Source organism: Balaenoptera physalus (assembly GCF_965194825.1).
Source record: "Balaenoptera physalus genome assembly, chromosome: 16".
Taxonomy (NCBI): domain Eukaryota; kingdom Metazoa; phylum Chordata; class Mammalia; order Artiodactyla; family Balaenopteridae; genus Balaenoptera; species Balaenoptera physalus.
Genome location: NC_138898.1, coordinates 86,103,931 through 86,123,946, shown reverse-complemented (window position 1 = coordinate 86,123,946; position 20,016 = coordinate 86,103,931). Strand labels below are relative to the sequence as shown.

Below are 20,016 nucleotides of genomic sequence, written 5' to 3'. Positions count from 1 at the left end.
TGGCTATCTCCTTTCCCATGTTAGGGAAGTTTTCGACTATAATCTCTTCAAATATTTTCTCTGGTCCTTTCTCTCTCTCTTCTCCTTCTGGGACCCCTATAATGCGAATGTTGTTGCGTTTAATGTTGTCCCAGAGGTCTCTTAGGCTGTCTTCATTTCTTTTCATTCTTTTTTCTTTAGTCTGTTCCGCAGCAGTGAATTCCACCATTCTGTCTTCCAGGTCACTTATCCGTTCTTCTGCCTCAGTTATTCTGCTATTGATTCCTTCTAGTGTAGTTTTCATTTCAGTTATTGTATTGGTCATCTCTGTTTGTTTGTTCTTTAATTCTTCTAGGTCTTTGTTAATCATTTCTTGCATCTTCTCAATCTTTGCCTCCATTCTTATTCCGAGGTCCTGGATCATCTTCACTATCATTATTCTGAATTCTTTCTCTGGAAGGTTGCCTATCTCCACTTCATTTAGTTGTTTTTCTGGGGATTTTTCTTGTTCCTTCATCTGGTATATAGCCCTCTGCCTTTTCATCTTCTCTATCTTTCTGTAACTGTGGTTTTTGGTCCGCAGGCTGCAGGATTGTAGTTTTTCTTGCTTCTGCTCTCTGCCCTCTGGTGGTTGAGGCTATCTCCCCATTTACTCTTTTATTTCAATTTTTATATTTTACATTTGTAGAGTTTCTATTTGTGTTTTTCCCCAAAATCTGCCTGGTCAGTTTTACATTCTCTTGTTTCATCATACTTCCAATATCTTCTTTTATTTCTTTACACATGTTGATTTATGAGCAGTGTCAGATACTTCTAATATCAGCAATCTTTGAAGGTCTAACTCTGCAGTTGTTTCTGTAGTTCTTTTGCTCATGATCAGTTGTTTTGTTGTGTTTGATGGTTTTTTAAAAAATAAATTTATTTATTTTATTTATTTATTTTTCGCTGTGTTGGGTCTTTGTTGCTGCATACGGGCTTTCTCTAGTTGTGGCGAGCCGGGGCTACTCTTCATTGCGGTGCATGGGCTTCTCATTGCAGTGGCTTCTCTTGTTGCAGAGCACAGGCTCTAGGCACATGGGCTTCAGTAGTTGTGGCACACGGGCTCAGTAGTTGTGGCTCGTGGGCTCTAGAGTGCAGCCTCAGTAGTGGTGGCACACGGGCTTAGTTGCTCCATGGCATGTGGGCTCTTCCCGGACCAGGGCTCAAACCTGTGTCCCCCGCATTCCCAACCACTGCGCCACCAGGGGAGTCCTGTTTGATGGTTTTTTAATTGATATTTCATCTTACTTGGAACTTAATCTGTGGGAATTCTTTGAGGCCTAGGTGTAAGAGCCTTCCTCCAGAGGGGATCTGTTTTTACATCTGCTGGGTACAGGTATACTACGCATGAGGGTCACTTTAAATGACATTTTTGGCTTATATTTTTCAAGCCTCACAGGCATTGTAAATTTTGGCCTACACCCTCGAGAGTGTGAGTGAGGGGTAGGGATGCTCTGAGGGAAGATATTTTTCATGCTTTTCTCTAAAGCTATGGCTGAAGAATCAGTCTCCACTACCTCTCCCTTCATGGCAGTTCTTTTTCTTCTGGCTCACTTTCTGAGGGTCAGTGATTTAGGGGTCCTGGCTTTATGCAAAGATCTCGTCTGATCTCCATCCTGCTCTGGCCCGGGCTTTGTCTCTTGTCACCAGAGATTTGGAGGCTGGTTAAAGCCCAGGCTTTACCTTTGGGCCCCTGGGGATTGGATGATTGATGCAAGGTATCTTCCAGGACACATTCATTTGCAACTTGCCTCTTATTCTTGCGATATTGTGATTGATAAGAAATATATATACTTGGTGATTCGGATGACCAAAACATATTTCTCATATATATGTGGTTTTCCTCCACAGTTCCTGACTCACAGCTCCCAAAACGCTTGGAAATTCCTGAGCCATAAGAGCAATAGGAACATCTTTTGTTATAATGTTTGGTCTCTTATCCTCCGTTCTTGAAATTGCTTCAGAGCCATAAAGGTGAAATGAGTATATTGTTATTTATAACAACCTCCTTTCCACTGCCACTGGGTTAAGGAGGTGACTTCTTGAACGTTCTGTAGCTTAGTTGCACCTGCACAGCAGGACAATTCCCTCATCCTTTTCTTACCTCCAATCACATTTCCCCAAGCTCCCCAAACCTCATCTTTATCCCGTCAATATCCTGAGCCCCACCCCTTCCGGGAGGCAGATTTCCCATTTCCTCGCTTGGCCGCCTTGTGAATAAACCTTTTCTCTGCAAACTTTGGTGTCCCATGGTTTGCCTGCTGTGCATTGGGCGAATGAACCAGGTTCGGTAATGTATTTTTCTACTTTTAAATTGATTTGTCGTTCATTAGATATTTTGAATTCTAATTCTCTGCTGATTATATATGTTGCAAACATCATCTCTCTGTATGAGGCTAGTTATTTCACTTTATTGTGCTTTTGAACTATAGAAATTTAAATCTAATCTTTTCAGATTTATCTAACTCTGTGTGTCTTATTTAAGAAATCCTGTCCTACTCCTAAGGTCATAAAGACAGCCTCCTGTATTTTCTGTTTAAGACTAAAAGTTTGCTTTTCATATTTAAGTTTTAAATCATATCCAATGGAATTGGCTTTTGTGTAAGGTGTGAAGTTGGAATTTAGTTTTTTCCAGATGGATGGCCAACTGTCCTGGCTATCCTTCCCTGTAGGATTGTAATGCCATCTCTCTAATATATAAAGGTTCCACGTGCGCAAGGATATATTTCCATGCTCTCTTCTCATTGCTCTATTGGTGCCAAAGCCAGTGTCTTAATTTCAGTAACTTTTTAATTAGTATCAAGATGTGAGACCTGGTATGCAAGACCCTCATCTAATTTTGGTTCTTCAAAATCTCATTTAGTCTAGGTGTTTTGCTCTTCTGTTTGCATTTTACAATTTGCTTACCAATTTCCATGATAAAACCTGTTGGGATTTTTATTGGTTTGGTATGTCTTTATGGTCTAATTTGAGGAGAATTGACATATTTAACTTATGATATTGAGTCTATTCATGACCATGGCATAAAATAAAATAATTTCAATAGTTTTATATTTTTTCAAAAAGGTCTTACATTTCTTTTATTAGATTTATTCACGTTATTCCTAATAGCGTATTGTTTGTTGTTTTAGATAATTGTATCTTTTTTATTAATTCAGGTCTATTGTGACATAATTTACATACAGTAAAATTTATCCTTTTTAGGTATTACAGCTCAATGAGTTTTAAAGGGTATAGGGCTGTGTATCCACCATTACAGTCAAGACAAAGAATATTCCAGTACCCTGCGTTCTTTCATGCTACTTTGTAGTCAATACTGTCCTCCCATTTCCAACTTTTGGCGACGACCGCTCTGAATTCTGTCCCTATACTTTTGCCTTCTCCAGATTGTCACGTAAATGGAATCGTACAGTATGTCGCCTTTTGAGTTTGGCTTCTTTCACTTAGCAAAGTACTTTTGAGATTTGTCCACATCATTATGTGTATTGGTAGTTGAGTCCTTTTTACTGTTGAGTCGTTTTCATTGTATGGATGTACCATGACTTGCTGACCCACTCACCAGTTGATCAGCTGAGGGACAATTTTTCCCTCTGTTTTGGATAATTATGAATAAAGTTGCTATGAACATTAGTGTACAAATCTGTGTGAGAACATGTTTTCATTTCTCTGGGGTAAATACCTAGCAGTGGTATTATTGGGTCATATGGTACATATGTATTTACATGTATTAGAAATTGTCAAAATGTTTTTCAAAGTGGTCATACTATTTTTCATCCCCATCAGTGAAGTGTGAGAGTTTTAGTTGCTCTGCATCCTCACCAATTCTTGATATTGTAGTGGTATCTCACTGTGGTTTTAATCTGCATTTTCCTAATGACTAATAATTTTGAACTTCATTTCATGTCATTATTTGTCATCTGTATCTCTTCTTTGATAAAATATCTGTTCAAATCTTTTGTACAATTTTTTTTAAAATAAATGATTTATTTATTTATTTATTTTTGGCTGCGTTGGGTCTTCGTTGCTGTGCGCAACCTTTCTCTAGTTGCGGTGAGCAAGGGTTAATCTTCATTGCGGAGCACCGGCTCTAGGTGCGCGGGCTTCAGTAGTTGTGACTCGTGGGCTCAGTAGCTTTGGCTCATGGGCTCAGTAGTTGTGGCTCATGGGCTCAGTAGTTGTGGCTCACGGGCTGTAGGGCGCAGGCTCAGTAGTTGTGGCACACGGGCTTAGTTGCTCCACAGCATGTGGGATCTTCCCGGACCAGGGCTCAAACCTGTGTCCCCTGAATTGGCAGGAGGATTCTTAACCACTGCACCACCAGGCAAGCCCCTCCAATTTTTAAAAGTTGGAATTTTTGTTATTGAGTATCAAGAGATCTTAACATATTGTGGTTACAAGTTCTTTATCAGATGTGTGTTTGCAAGTATTTTCTCTAGTCTGTAGATGATCTTTTTTATTCGAGGATGTGAATACCAGATTTCTATGATGCTCAAATCTCTTACATAAAATGACATAGGTATTTGCATATAACCTACACAATCCTCCTGTACTTTTAATTTATTTTTATAGAAATATAGATGATATACAATATTACATTGGTTTCAGATGTACCACATAGTGTTTTGACATTTGCATACATTATGAAATGATCACCATGATAAGTCTAGTAACCATCTGTCTTCATACAAAATTCTTACCATATTATTGAACATATTCCTTATGCTGTGTATTACATCCCCATGACTTACTTTATAACTGTAGATTTGTACTTCTTAATCCCCTGTACCTCTTTTGCCCTCATCCCCAACCTTCTCCCCTCTGATAACCACCCATTTCTTCTCTGTTTCTGTGAGTCTGTTTTCATTTGTTTTGTTTGTTTTATTTTTTATATTCCACATATAAGTGAGTTCATATGGTGTTAGTTTCTCTCTGGCTTATTTCACTTAGCATAATACGCTCTACATGCACCCACGTTGCCACAAATGGCAAGATTTCATTTTTTTTATGCCTGAGTAATATTCCATTGTTTATATATACCACATCTTCTTTATTCATCTGCTGATGGGCACTTAGGTTGCTTCCATATCTTGGGTACTGTAAATAATGCTGCATGAACATAGGGGTGCATATACCTTTTCATATTAGTGTTTTTGTTTTCTTCAGATAAATACCCAGAAGTGAAGTTGCTGTATCATATGGCAGTTCTATTCTTAATTTTTTGAGGCATCTCCATACAGTTTTCCATAGTGGCTGCACCAATTTACATTCCCAACAACAGGGCACGGTGGGTTTCCTTTTCTCTACGTCCTCCAACACTTGTTATTTGTTGTCTTCTTGATGACAGCCATTCTGACAGGTGTGAGGCGGTAGTTCATTATGGTTTCAATTTGCATTTCCCTGATGGTTAGCGATGTTGAGCGTCTTTTCATGTGTCTGTTGGCCTTCGGTGGGCTACCCGGAGGGTTGGGAGTGGGCGCTGGGCTGTGGCGGGCGGGGAGCTTCAGGCCACGGGGACATGCGGCGGGACCCCCCGGGGTAGGGAAGAGGGCTCCGGCGGGCTGGGGACTGGGAACTGTGTCAGGGTCGGGCCAGGGGGCGAGCCCGAGGGTGCGTGCGGCTGGACTGGGGAAGGAGGGCTCTGGGGTCGCCGAGGGGCAGAAGGACGGGGTGAGCGCGTTCTCGCGACCCGCTGCTGGATCGCAGTGGGGTGGGGAGGGGATAGTCACGGGGGAGGGAGGGTCCTGAGGACGGTCTGGGGAGGGTTGAGCTCGGGTCCAGCTGCTGTCCGGGCTGCTGGGCCAGCTGCAGTGGGCGGGGGCGGGGCTGAGGGACCCAGCACGAAGGGGTTGGGGGTCTTGGACGTGGGTTGGGTCACAACTCTGTCCTCCTTCCGCGACCCCCACAGCGTCTCCCAGGATGCTCTTCTCTCCGGCGGGGCTGGGGTCCTCTGCAGACGGACCTCCAGGGACCCCTTGGGGGGCGCCCGGTTCAAGATTCTTTTCTACAACACTTTACTTCATTGTCACCGTTGTAATAACAATCTGAATCTTGTTCCTTTGTACACGACTTGCTCTTACTTGGAAAGTTCTTAGGATTTTCTTTGTCTTTGATGTTCTTTCATTATAATGCATCTACATGTTTCTCTTATTTCTTTGGTACACATGGGCCCGTGCAATCAGGCCATTTCTCTTTTAAAATTAAATAATTAAGTAACTTTAGTAAATTCTGGGAGATTAGTTTCTATTTGTATCACTCAGGGCAGGAGACAGATGACATTCTCAAATTGAGGGAACGGAGGAGAGTTTAATAAAGGAACCATTTCTGAAGGAATGGGGAGGATTATGGGACGCCGACAAGGGAGGTGGGGCATCTTGGGCTAGCAAGAGTGCAGTCCTTGTTGCCCATTTGCCTGAAGGAGCAAAGAGAGGGAACAATTACCAGAAACTGGAAGAAGTAGCCCTAGTTGTAGGGAGAAGGCCTTTGGTGGAGGAAAACAGCAGCCCAAGGTGATTCAGCAAGGAGGGGATCGCCTCCCCTCGATCAGCAGGTGTCTCCCATTGGCAGGTCCCAATAGGAAACCAGAGGGCAAAGGCACCTGGGTGACGTGGTCCAAAGGAATCACCCTCCTGGGGCTGAGTAACATTCCATTGTATATATACACCACGTCTTCTTTATCCATTCATCTGTCAAAGGACATTTATTTTATTTATTTATTTATTATTTTAAAAGGTGAAGAGGACACTTTTTTTAAAAAAATTTATTTACTTTCTTGACTTTACAAGTTTCAAAAAACTATATGCATTTTTGCCTTTTGAGTTGAAAGGCAAAAACTGTGAATAAATTTTTTAAAGTGTCTTTTGTTCTTATAAAAGAAATCGGGAAGAAACTGAAGCTGACACAGGCATCATTTAAGACCCAAGATGTGAAGGTGTGGGTGTGACTGTGACAGGTTGTACCTTATGAAGGGAAAAGAACTCTCTCGCACAAGGATGGAGAGTGGGGTTCCGCATATATGTGAGACCATACGATACTTGTCTTCCTCTGTCTGACTTATTTCACTTAGCATAATGCTGTCAAAGTCCATCCAGGTTGTTGCAAATAGCAAGATTTCCTTCTGTTTTATGGATTAATAATATTCCATTATGTATATACACCACATTTTCTTTATTCATCCATTGATGGACACTTAGGTTGTTTCTATATCTTGGCTATTGTAAATAGTACTGTATGAACATGGAGGTGAGATCTTTTTTTTTTTTTTAATTTATTTATTTATTTATTTTTGGGTGTGTTGGGTCTTCGTTTCTGTGCGAGGGCTTTCTCTAGTTGCGGTGAGCAGGGGCCACTCTTCATCGCGGTGCGCGGGCCTCTCACCGTCGCGGCCTCTCTTGTTGCGGAGCACAGGCTCCAGACGCGCAGGCTCAGTAGTTGTGGCTCACGGGCTTAGTTGCTCCGCGGCATGTGGGATCTTCCCAGACCAGGGCTCGAACCCGTGTCCCCTGCATTGGCAGGCAGATTCTCAACCACTGCTCCACCAGGGAAGCCCTGGAGGTGAGATCTTTTTGAGTTAGTGTTTTCCTTTCCTTCAGGTAAATACCCAGGAGTAGAATTGCTGAATCATATCAGTAATCTCTTATTTGACTGAAGTTTGACTTTTGTTGTTCTTTTAGAAAGTCAGCTGTATTTCCTGGGTTATCACGTATTTGAAATGTTTGTCTGTTGCCTTCACAGCTGTGTAATACTTTAGCTGAGTGTAAAATTCTTTTTTTTTTTTTTTTCAGCACACCTTTCTCTTTAATTAGATTGTTCAGATGTGCAAGGGATTACAGGCATTTGTGATCACAGTAAGTGTCCTGAGGTTGGAACCACACAACAGACCAGAAAAAAAAGATGCCCATTCATGCTCTTCATCCTCCTTCAATATTAATAAAATGTAATGGAGAGTCCCTACCTTTTGTTGAACTCATAATTGAGTTTTAGCATTTTAATGATTATTCTTTATGATTTGTAGGGGCCACATGGCCCATAATGCAAATTAGAGGTAAGGTGCCCTTTCCAGGGTCACTGGCTCTATGCAACTTTTGTAACTATGACTGGTACATTACACTTTTATTATTCAATTAGCTTTGGCAATCAGGAACTTAAGACATAATTGAATCACGTCAAGTACATGTACATTGCACGTGAATCCAAGAAAAGAATGTGATGAGTACACCACAAGTTTAATTCAGGATTATCTAATTGTTTTATCCTAAAATACAGTTCCTCTCATCTCACTGGAACCCACACACTAAATTAAGGACTTCCGGCTGCCAGAATTCATTTGTGTTCTTGGATTTTCACTTTGAAAACTTCCAAAGGAGACAAGGAATCCTGCTGATAGCAGAGTAAGCCTCAGCTATGGAAGTCAAACTGGTGATAAATATGAAGAAAACCGTAATCAGTTTTAATGAATACAAATAGCATAATGCCTGGACCAGGGGAGTCCAGGGAAATGTTCAGCGTAGTTCATGGGTGGAATTCAACAATTTTTTTTTTTCACACATACACACTGTATTTTATTTTTACAAGAGATAAATAGACTCACACCAAGCATTGTAAATGGATGACCACAACAAAAGCAACAATGACTGCAATTACCAAACACGAAACACCCTCATACTATGTCATAATATTGACATTCAGTCCAGTAATCCTCCACTGTAACAGCTCCTTTACTTTGCAGTGAAAATTGATTTACATATTTTTTGCCTCTGAGTCCTTGTGGGATTTTCTTTTTTTTAATTCAAACAGAAAGTCACAAAAATTACAATCATCCTCATCAGTTCACTCAGTCCCATGTAATTAATTTTTTTTTCATCTTGATCTTTTGTTAGTACTTTTATGAGTTCATCAGTTTTCCATTAGAGTTCTGAAAATGCTTAGTCATTCAGGTCAGCAGTATAGTTAGTTACCAGAAACCTGTACTTGTCAGAGTCTTTTCCATGAATTCCTTGAAGATGTGAGTGTAAAATTCTTGGGTGTTTTTGGTTTTTTTATAGTTTGTGGGCTTTGCAAGCATTGTTCCACTGTCTTCTAGTGGTCAATGTTGTTGTTTATTATATTAATCTAAGTCAATCTAAAATTTTCTCTTATAGGTGACTTAAACCTGTTTTGCTTAAATGCCCAAAGGATTCTTTCTTTATTTTTAAATGTCAGTGATTTTACAAGTGGTGCCCTCATGTTGGCTCTTTTGTGTCAATTTTTTTTTTTGGGTATGCATGTAATAATACAGATTTCAATCATGTGAAAGAAAAATGGTTTGAATTAGAATAAGCTGAAAAATCCACAATTGTGTGAAATATGACATGGATTCAGCTCTGAAGTACAGAAACAAATAAACAAAACCCAGGAGCTTAAACAAATTAGAGAAAAATTATGTGTCTCACATAAGGAGAAGTCTGGAAGAAGGCAGCCTGGGGGCGGGGGCACAGCAGACCTGTGATCCCAGTAGGAACACTGGCTCCCTGTAACTTTCCTTTCAACCAAACTTAGTATTTGCTCTGTTTCCTATGGTCACAAGATGTCTGCTCCCTCCCAGCACCAGAGCTGCATCTTAGGAGGTCAGTAAAAGAAAGAGAAAAGGGCAAAAGACATTCACCAGCCAAGTCTCTCTGCCTGTTAAAGAACTTTCCTGAAGCCCAACTCAGAAATGTCATTGGCTTGAAATATGTCACATGGCAATCCCTAGTTGCAAGAAAGTCTGGGAAATGTGACTTTTTCACCAGCCACTTTTGGCGGGGGCGGTTCACATGCAAACTCTATTTGTTTTATTTATTTTTTTAACATCTTTATTGGAGTATAATTGCTTTACAATGGTGTGTTAGTTTCTGCTTTATAACAAAGTGAATCAGCTCTATGTATATATATATATATCCGCATATCTCTTCCCTCTTGCGTCTCCCTCCTTCCCACCCTCCCTATCCCACCCCTCTAGGTGGTCACAAAGCACTGAGCTGATCTCCCTGTGCTATGCGGCTGCTTCCCACTAGCTATCGGTTTTACATTTGGTAGTGCATATATGGCCATGCCATTCTCTCACTTTGTCCCAACTTACCCTCCCCCCTCCCCGTGTCCTCAAGTCCATTCTCTAGTAGGTCTGTGTCTTTATTCCTGTCCTGCCCCTAGGTTCTTCATGACCTTTTTTTTTTTTTTTTTAGATTCCATATATATGTGTTAGCATACAGTATTTGTTTTTCTCTTTCTGACTTACTTCACTCTGTATGACAGACTCTAGGTCCATCCACCTCACTACAAATAATTCAATTTCATTTCTTTTTATGGCTGAGTAATATTCCATTGTATATATGTGCCACATCTTCTTTATCCATTCATCTGTCGATGGACACTTAGGTTGCTTCCATGTCCTGGTTATTGTAAATAGAGCTGCAATGAACACTGTGGTACATGACTCTCTTTTTTTTTTTTTTTTAACATCTTTTTTGGAGTATAATTGCTTTACACTGGTGTGTTAGTTTCTGCTTTATAACAAAGTGAATCAGTTATACATATACATATGTTCCCATATCTCTTCCCTCTTGCATCTCCCTCCCTCCCACCCTTCCTATCCCACCCCTCTAGGTGGTCACAAAGCACAGAGCTGATCTCCCTGTGCTATGCAGTTGCTTCCCACTAGCTATCTATTTTATGTTTGGTAGTATATATATGTCCATGCCACTCTCTCAATTTGTCCCAGCTTACCCTCCCCACTCCCCGTGTCCTCAAGCCCATTCTCTAGTAGGTCTGTGTCTTTATTCCTGTCCTGCCCCTAGGTTCTTCATGACCTTTTTTTTTTTTTAGATTCCATATATATGTGTTAGCATACGGTATTTGTTTTTCTCTTTCTGACTTACTTCACTCTGTATGACAGACTCTAGGTCCATCCACCTCACTACAAATAACTCAATTTCATTTCTTTTTTATGGCTGAGTAATATTCCATTGTATATATGTGCCACATCTTCTTTATCCATTCATCTGTTGATGGACACTTACGCTGCTTCCATATCTTGGCAATTGTAAAGAATGCTGCTATGAACACAGGGGTGCATGTATCTTTTTAAATTAGTGTTTTGAGCTTTTTTTCAGATATATATGCAGGATTGGAATTGCTGGGTCATAGGGTAGTTCTATTTCTAGTTTGTTTGTTTGTTTTTGAGAAACCTCCATACTGTTTTGCACAGTGGCTGCACCAGTTTACTTTCCAACAGTGTACGAGGGTTCCCTTTTCTCTACATCCTCACCAATATTTGTTATTTCTGTTCCTTTTGATGATAGCCATTCTGACAGGTGTGAGTTGGTACCTCATTGTAGTTTTGATTTGCATTTCCCTGATGATTAGTAATGTTTAGCATTTTTTCATGTGCCTGTTGGCCATCTGCATTTCCTCTCTGGAAAAATGTCTATTCAGTTCTGCCCATTTTTTAATCAGGTTGTTTGGGTTTTTTGGTGTTTTTTTATGTTGAGCTCTATGAGCTAATATGTTGGATATTAATCCCGTATTAATCATTTCATTTGCAAATATTTTCCCCCGTTTAGTGGGTTGTCTTTTCATTTATAAAACTCCTAGAGGGAAACATAGGCAAAACACTCTTTGACATAAATTGCAGCAATGTTTTTTTGGATCCATCTCCTAAAGTAAATGAAATAAAAGCAAAAACAAACAAATGGGACCTGATTGAACTTAGAGAAAATAGTGAGAAAAAAACATTTGTAGAGATAGTAGCTGAGAATTCCCCAGAAATAATTAAAGACCTAATGAGGGGCATCTATCTGTTGTTTCAAAGATCCCAACAAAGCCAAAGAATTTCTTGAAAATTCCATATCTAATCACAGTTGATTGAAAATATAGAAAAATCAAATGAAAAATAAGAGAAGACAAAAATTACCAATGCCAGGAAGGAAATAGAGGCTATCACTACAGACTCTGCAAGCATCAAAAGTATAATAATGAAATACTACAAACAGCTCCATGCACATTAATTTGACATCTTAGATGGGATAAACCAATTCATTAAAAAGCACAAACTATTACAACTCACCTAATATGCAATAGGTAACTGAATAGCACCATAATTATTAAAAGAAATGGAAACAACTCAACCAATTGCAATTGTGTGTATCTTATTTGAATCCTGATTCAGACAAACCTAGTATGAAAAGATAAACCATGCAGACAGTAACAAAGAAAGTTGGTATAGACCTTAAGGCAAATACCATTTCTAGAAACAAGAAAGGTTTCTTCATAATGATAATAAGTTCAGTTTGCCAGGGGTATGTCATTTATTATATTGCTATAATTATTATATTGCTATAATTCTATTGATATAATTCTAAATAGCAATATGGCATTAAATAAATAAAGTGAACTTCAAAATATGCACATACTCAGAGAAATAAATTCACAGTTGTTCTGGGAGATTTGTATACATGTCTCTCAGTAATTGGTAAAATAAGTAGACAAAAGATTATGTTATATATATACCATGGCCAAAAATTAAAAAAAAGAAAGAAAAGAAAAAGAATGTATATATATATGTATAACTGAGTCACTTTGCTGTACAGCAGAAATTAACACAGCATTGTAAACCATCTGTACTTCATGGGATCTTAGTTCCCCAACCAGGGATGGAACCCGTGCCCCCTGCAGTGGAAGCGGAGTCCTAGCCTCTAGACTGCCAGGGAATTCCCCCTATGGTAGCAATTTTTTTTTTTTTTTAAGTTTCATTTTATTTATTTTATTTATGGCTGTGTTGGGTCTTCGTTTCTGTGCGAGGGCTTTCTCTAGTTGTGGCAAGCAGGGGCCACTCTTCATCGCGGTGCGCGGGCCTCTCACTATCGCGGCCTCTCTTGTTGCGGAGCACAGGCTACAGACGCGCAGGCTCAGTAGTTGTGGCTCACGGGCCCAGCCGCTCCGCGGCATGTGGGATCTTCCCAGACCAGGGCTCGAACCCACGTCCCCTGCATTGGCAGGCAGATTCTCAACCACTGCGTCACCAGGGAAGCCCAGTAGCAATTATTATAGCAGTCTTATACACAATAGAATGTAAAAATATAGTGTGACACAATCATACAACGAAAGACCACATGACAATGGAAATGGATGAGCTACAATTACACGAGAGAATGTGGATGAATCTTAAATATATAATACTGAATAGAGAAGCCAGACACAGTGGAATTCGTAGAGTATGTTTTCATTTATATGAAGCTGAAAATCAGGCAAAACTCACGTGGATTGTTTAGGAATGCCTAATAAGTTGGCAAAATGATAAAGAAAAATGAGGGCATAAATATTATAAAAGTTAGAATCATGGGTACACCTAGAATAATGGGAGAGAGAGAGGGAGTTGTAACTGTGGAGAGACACGGTACCAGAGGGCTTCTGGACTGAGGGTCATGTTCTCATTCTTATTTTGGGTGGACGTTATATGGGTGACCATTTTATAACAATTTGTTAAATTGTTTTATGCATTTGCTCTATGTTTTGTTATATTTTATAATAAAATTTTAAATTATGTGCACTCATTTTATATATATATATATATATATATATACACACATGCAATAATTATAAGTTGCGTTAAAATAATTAGGAGGATGGGAATGAGGATTTCTGGAATTTTTCCAATGCCAAAATAATACTGGGTTCCTTTCTGGCCCCAAGAGGAAAACATAACTGTACTGTGGAGGGATCAGGCGTTTTTCCTCTTACCCAGGGGTCACTCTTATCATCACTAATGGTAAACAATCAGATACTTTGCATCCTCCGATGTGCTGCAAACAGAATTCAACATCACTTTTGCAAATGCTTAAGTTAAGTCTATCAAGCCTTTAACTCTAAATTCCAGTTTATGGGAAATACAAGAAATAGAGGACAAACTAAATGCCACCATAAGGAAGCAATCAGAAATATCCAAAGGTGGAACATTTGACAGGACAAAATGGCCCTGGCTTTTCCATACATCAGGGTCAAGAAAAGAAAGGACTGGCCTGCATTTAAAAAAAAAATCAAGGGACAAAACACCAGATCCTGGAATGGATTTGGCTTTGAAAAAACAATTGTATAAACTTGTGAAGGACAACTGAGCAAATTTGATTATGAGCTGGGTATTAGATGCAAAGAATCTACTTTTGGTTATGTTTAAAGATATTCTGTTTTTTTTAAAGGTTTATACTGAAATATTTGGGGGTGGAACATCATGATGTCTGTAATTCACTTGAAAATACTTAAGCATGTGAAAATAAAGTAAAAAGTAACATGTCTATATGCTAATGGGAATGTGATGGAAATAAGGCTATCGAGAAGGAAGATGATTTAGGAGGGAGAGGGGAAAATTGGTCGAGTGATGTTCTTGAATAGGCAAGAGGGGATGAGGTTTAGGGCTGAAGTGGAAGGACCAATTGTAGGTCGGAGCATGGAAAGTTTTTGCTTCGTTTTGTCCAAGAAAATAGTCATCAGCTGAGTGTGAGGATGAAGAAGGTTTCAGGAGAGAGAAGTACGGTGGGATGAGTGCAGTGGCTCTCAACCTTCAGTGTGCATGAGTCATCTGGAGGGCTTGTTGAAACACAGACTGAGCTCCTCCCCAGGATTTCTGATTCAGTAGGTCTGGGGTGGGGCCTGAGAAGCTGTATGTCTAACAAGCTCCCAGGTGATACTGATGCTGCCGGTCTGGGGATCACATTCTGAGAACCACCGTGATTATTGTGCAGCATTAGGCCCCCTTGAGGTTTTAAAGTGAGAACATTCAGTGTGGTTGAACTTTTTCTCCAAGCATGTTCAGCTGCAGAGGTGTAGTGGAAAAAGAGGCAGAGGGTTGCATGAGACAGAGATGATCACCAAGATCGTCACAGAGCTGGCTCCATATTGTTCTGGACTCAGCCCACATGACACTGCCTCAGAAACATCTTCCTCCTCATCGTCATCTTGAACTTTCATGTTACTTTTTCTCACAGAAATTTTCATTCTTCGGAGTCGTATGTATATTTATTTTGTTACTTGTTTCTGAGTCTTTCACCAGAGTTTATGCACCACAAAACAGGAATCTTTTTTTCTTGTTGGTCACTGCTATTTTCTTAGAACCTAGAACACTGCCTGGACATCACAGGTGCTTAATAAATATTTATTGATGAAAAGTAGAAAGAAAGAAAAGAAAAAGAAAGAGAGAAAGAAAGAAAGAAAGAAAGAAAGAAAGAAAGAAAGAAAGAAAGAAAGAAAGAAAGAAAGAAAGAGAAAGAAAAGAAGGAAGGAAGGACGGAAAGAGGGAGGAAGGAAGAAAGAGAGAGACAAGGAAATACGAATCACTATACAAGAAACTAAATCACAGTATTAGTTTTGACTATGAAGAGAAAAATATACAATTATAAAATATATAATTATAAAATATATTAGACACAGATTACTATGTCTAAAATTAATCTAAATACATTAGAAAGATGGGAAGCGGGGGCTAGCTAGTTGCATTTTCTTTTCCTGAAGACAGTGTTTCCCAAATTCCCTGTTTGGACCGTGAATAGGTTGTGGTCATTGGAACTTGGGCAGTGAAGATGCATACCATTTCCATGCCTGGACATCAAACATCTCATGCAATCCTTTGTTCTCTCTGTCTCTGTCTCTGTCTCTCTGTCTCAGCTCATCAGTGGGCTGGGTGCAGAAGACGAGTAGTGACCTCTGGGGAGGCCCTAGGGGACAGTGGAGACATAGAATGAAAGGGACCTGGGTTCTCGAGTAGCAGCTTGGAGGACAGCAGTGTGGAAGGCTGCTCCCAGACACTGGCTGGACTTCAGGTGAGTTCAAAATAAACTTTTGTGTCAAACAGCCACTGAAATTCCAGGGCTATTTTTATTACTGCAAAAAAGAGAAATGTCAAAAAAGGGATTCATTAGGAACTACTAGTGTATCAGTCTGTGTCCAATCAGGAGAAAGAAATCACACATTAATTGGAACAGGGAAAGTTAACATAAAGAATTATTAACTGTAGCAGAGTAAAGAGAATTCTAAAGAATACTGTAGCGATGAGGAAGAGAACCTGAATTCTGAAATAAATCTTTAGCTGATTTGCTGTAAAGTGATATTCATTCCACTATTTATTCCATCTGCTGAATATTCTTAAAGAATATTTCCATTTGCAAGATATCTACTGGGTTCTTTGTAGGGTATAAAGAATTCAAAGTAACATATACACTAATCAAAATAAAACTGACTCCAGGAGGGATCTGAGCTTCTGTTCCCACCTGGCAGCAAAACAGCAGGAAAAAATGGAGTGAAGAAATGCTGGTTGGCACTGCACTCCCCCGCCCTAATGTCAGTAGTGCAAAGTGTGGACCTGAACTTCCCCCTTCATCTGGAGGCAACAAGGCCATGGGAATTGGTGCTCCACTTACTCCAGGGTGGCATCAGCAGGACCCAAAGGGAGCTGAGCATCCCTCCCCCACCTGGACCTACATGCTACACCTAAACAGGGTGACTGCCTGCTAAATAGACCTGGGGTCTCACAATATAATACCTAAAATGTCCAGTATACAGGAGAAAATCACTCATCATACCAAGAACCTGGACAATCGCAACTTGAATGAGAAAAGACAATCACCCAGTGCCAACACCAAGATTACTCAGATGTTGGAATTATCTGATGAGGATTTGTAAAGCAGCCATCATGAGTGTCCATCCACAGACGAGTGGATAAAGAAGGTGTGGTACATATATGTAATGGAATATTACTCGGCCATAAAAAAGAACGATATGATGCCATTTGCAGTAACATGGGTGGACCCAGAGATTATCATACTAAGTGAAGTGTCAGACAGAGAAAGACAAATACTGTATGATATCACTTATATGTGGAATCAAAAAAATACAAATGAACTTATTTACAAAACAGAAATAGACTCACAGGCATAGAAAACAAACTTATGGTTACTAAAGGGAAAAGGGGGAGAGGGATAAATTAGCTGGACTTTTCTCAAAAGCATGATAAGCAAGTGCTACAATTAGTCTGATGCCAACTTTACAGTTGAGTTCACAGAGATCATGATCACTGAACAACTGGCTAGCTTTTCTATTTTACCTTCCTACTCTTCAGATGCGTTCAAGACTTGTACTTGATGCTGGCTGCTTGGGATATACTTTTATTTAAAATAATCGCTGTAGATATTGTGTCTGTTTTTCTTTTCTAAATGGGAGATGAGTCACAAGTCCTGTGATAGTTTTCTATTAGTTTAGTTTTCTATTCTTTTCCATTAGTCTTTTTTTTTTTTTTTTTGGCTGTGTTGTGTCTTTGTTGTTGCGCGTGGGCTTTCTCTAGTTGCAGCGAGCCGGGGCTACTCTTCGTTGCGGTGCGCGGGCTTCTCATTGTGGTGGCTTCTCATTGCGGTGGCCTCTCTTGTTGCGGAGCACGGGCTCTAGGCGCGCGGGCTTCAGTAGTTGTGGCACGCGGGCTCAGTCATTGTGGCTCGCAGGCTCTAGAGCTCAGGCTCAGTAATTGTGCTGCACGGGCTTAGTTGCACCGCGGCATGTGGGATCTTCCCAGACCAGGGCTCGAACCAGTGTCCCCTGCACTGGCAGGCGGATTCTTAACCACTGTGCCACCAGGGAAGCCCTGATTGTGGGTAACTTTTATTTTCACCTTTTTGCTTATGCATGTTTCCTAATGTTGCTACAATTCTTCTGTATTGTTTGGTTTTTAAAATAGATTTTAAAATGTTAACTGCCTTCATCAACAAACCTCTCCGTCTCTTTGCCCTAGGGATGCAGTTTCATCTAGGGACCCTACACAAAACCCATCATGCTTTCTTTTCCTTCCCATTTTTGCACCTTTTGGGCTCCAGTCTGCACTGTCCTAAGCTGCATCTAGTCCTAATGACAAAAGAATTAGATGTCACTATATTCCTTAACCCCAAGACTCAACTTGTTTCCTTTCCCCCTTACCTCCTCTGCCTTCATTTCTCCAAAACAAATAACCTCAAATCCATCCTCTAGAGTTGTATGGTTGAGGAGCTAAATGTGACTATTGACTTAAGAGAAAAACAGACATGAAACCCACCCCATCCCTTCCAAATTCCTGAATATTTTACTTCTTCCTTTTTTGGGGAGGGGTGGATGGGTGGGGGTGGTCTTCTCCTTTCACAATCTGTTTTTTTCCTTATCTCTGCAAAGAAATACATAATACACCTCCACCACTCCCCTCAAAAATCCTGGATTCGGGTCATACCCACTGTTAATATCTAGCTACTTACTGTATATCTTGCATAACTTGCTTAACTTGTTTCTTCTGTAATGAAATTAATCATATCTACCTTATTTACATTACAAAGTGGTTGAGTTGGTAAATATAACCTGCAAAAGCTCTGAAGACATAAAATGCACATTACAAATTCTGGATGAGGCATGATTGTTTGTTCTTTTTCTCCTCCTCTTATTCTTCTACTTCCTGCCTCCTTTGATTACTAGTTCGGTTTTCTTCCTTTTCTGCTCTTTCTCCTTTCCTCTTTCTCCCTCCTCACCAATCTCTTTTCTTATTTATTTATTTATAAAAATTGAAGTATAGTTGATTTACAATATTGTGTTAGTTTCCAGTATAGAACAAAGTGATTCAGTTATACATATATATGTATATATCTATATTCTTTTTTAAAATTCTTTTCCATTATAGTTTATTACAAGATATTGAATATAGTTCCCTGTGCTATACAGTAAATCCTTGTTGTTTATTTTATATATGGTAGTGTGCCTCTGTTAATCCCATACTCCCAGTTTATCCCTCCCCGCCCCCTTCCCCTTTGGTAACCATAGTTTGTTTTCTATGTCTGTGAGTCTGTTTCTGTTTTGTAAATAAGTTCATTTGTACTATTTTTTTGATTCCACATATGAGTGGTGTCATATAATATTTGTCTTTCTCTGACTTACTTCACTTAGTATGATAATCTCTAGGTCCATCCGTGTTGCTGAAAATGGCATTATTTCATTTTTTTTATGGCTGAGTAGTATTGCATTTATGTATGTATATATACATACATAAATGTATATATATCTTCTTTATCCGTTCATCTGTTGATGGACACTTAGGTTGCTTCCACATCTTGGCTATTGTGAACAGTGCTGCTATGAACGTTGGGGTGTATGTATCTTTTCTTTTTTTTTTCCATGTTTAAAAATACATTTTAATATGAGAAATAAACTACATCAAAATAACAATAGTGGGGCTTCCCTGGTGGCGCAGTGGTTAAGAATCCGCCTGCCAATGCAGGGGACACGAGTTCGAGCCCTGGTCCAGGAAGATCCCATATGCTGCAGAGCAACTAAGCCCATGCGCCACAACTACTGAGCCTGTGTGCCACAACTGCTGAAGCCCACGCACCTAGAGCCCGTGCTCCACCACAAGAGAAGGCACCACAATGAGAAGCCTGCGCACCACAACGAAGAGTAGCCCCCGCTCGCCACAATTAGAGAAAGCCCACACGCAGCAACAAAGACCCAACACAGCCAAAAATAAATAAATAAAAAATAAATTAATTAAAAATAATAATAATAGTGATTGTAGTTGAGGTCTAGGGACTGTTGGGGCCTTTTCTCCTAATTTCTAAGTCTTTTATAATATGAACAAATTTATTTTTTTTTCACATGTATAAGAATTTTATTGTTTTTTAAAATTTTTATTGGAGTATAGTTTTTATTGGAGTATAGATTTACAATGTTGTGTTAGTTTCTGCTGTACAGCAAAATGAATCAGTTATACATATACATATATCCACTCTTTTTTAGATTCTTTTTCCATATAGGTCATTACAGAGTATTGAGTAGAGTTCCCTGTGCTATACAGTAGGTCCTTAATAGTTATCTATTTTATATAGGGTAGTGTGTATATGTCAATCCCAATCTCCCAATTTATCCCTCCCCCACTTTCCCTCCTGGTAACCATAAGTTTGTTTTCTATATCTGTGACTCTATTTCTGTAGATAAGTT

The 20,016-nt window shown here is 39.6% G+C and overlaps 1 protein-coding gene across 7 annotated transcripts in view; it reads left to right on the top strand.

The window, feature by feature from the left end:
- The window catches only part of MBLAC1 (metallo-beta-lactamase domain containing 1), a 76,155-nt gene that overhangs the window by 43,488 nt on the left and 12,651 nt on the right, over positions 1-20,016 (top strand). For 2 of the 7 annotated variants that reach the window (XM_082431335.1, XM_082431334.1), the window contains exon 2: positions 7,800-7,862. The exons of 2 other annotated variants lie outside the window; for them this stretch is intronic. The gene's annotated coding sequence lies outside the window, so the exon portion shown is untranslated. Of the gene's footprint in view, positions 1-7,799; positions 7,988-8,280; positions 9,212-15,687; positions 15,843-20,016 lie in introns of those variants that run through there. 3 more of the 7 variants (XM_082431332.1, XM_082431333.1, XM_082431331.1) reach the window with 3 other exon arrangements.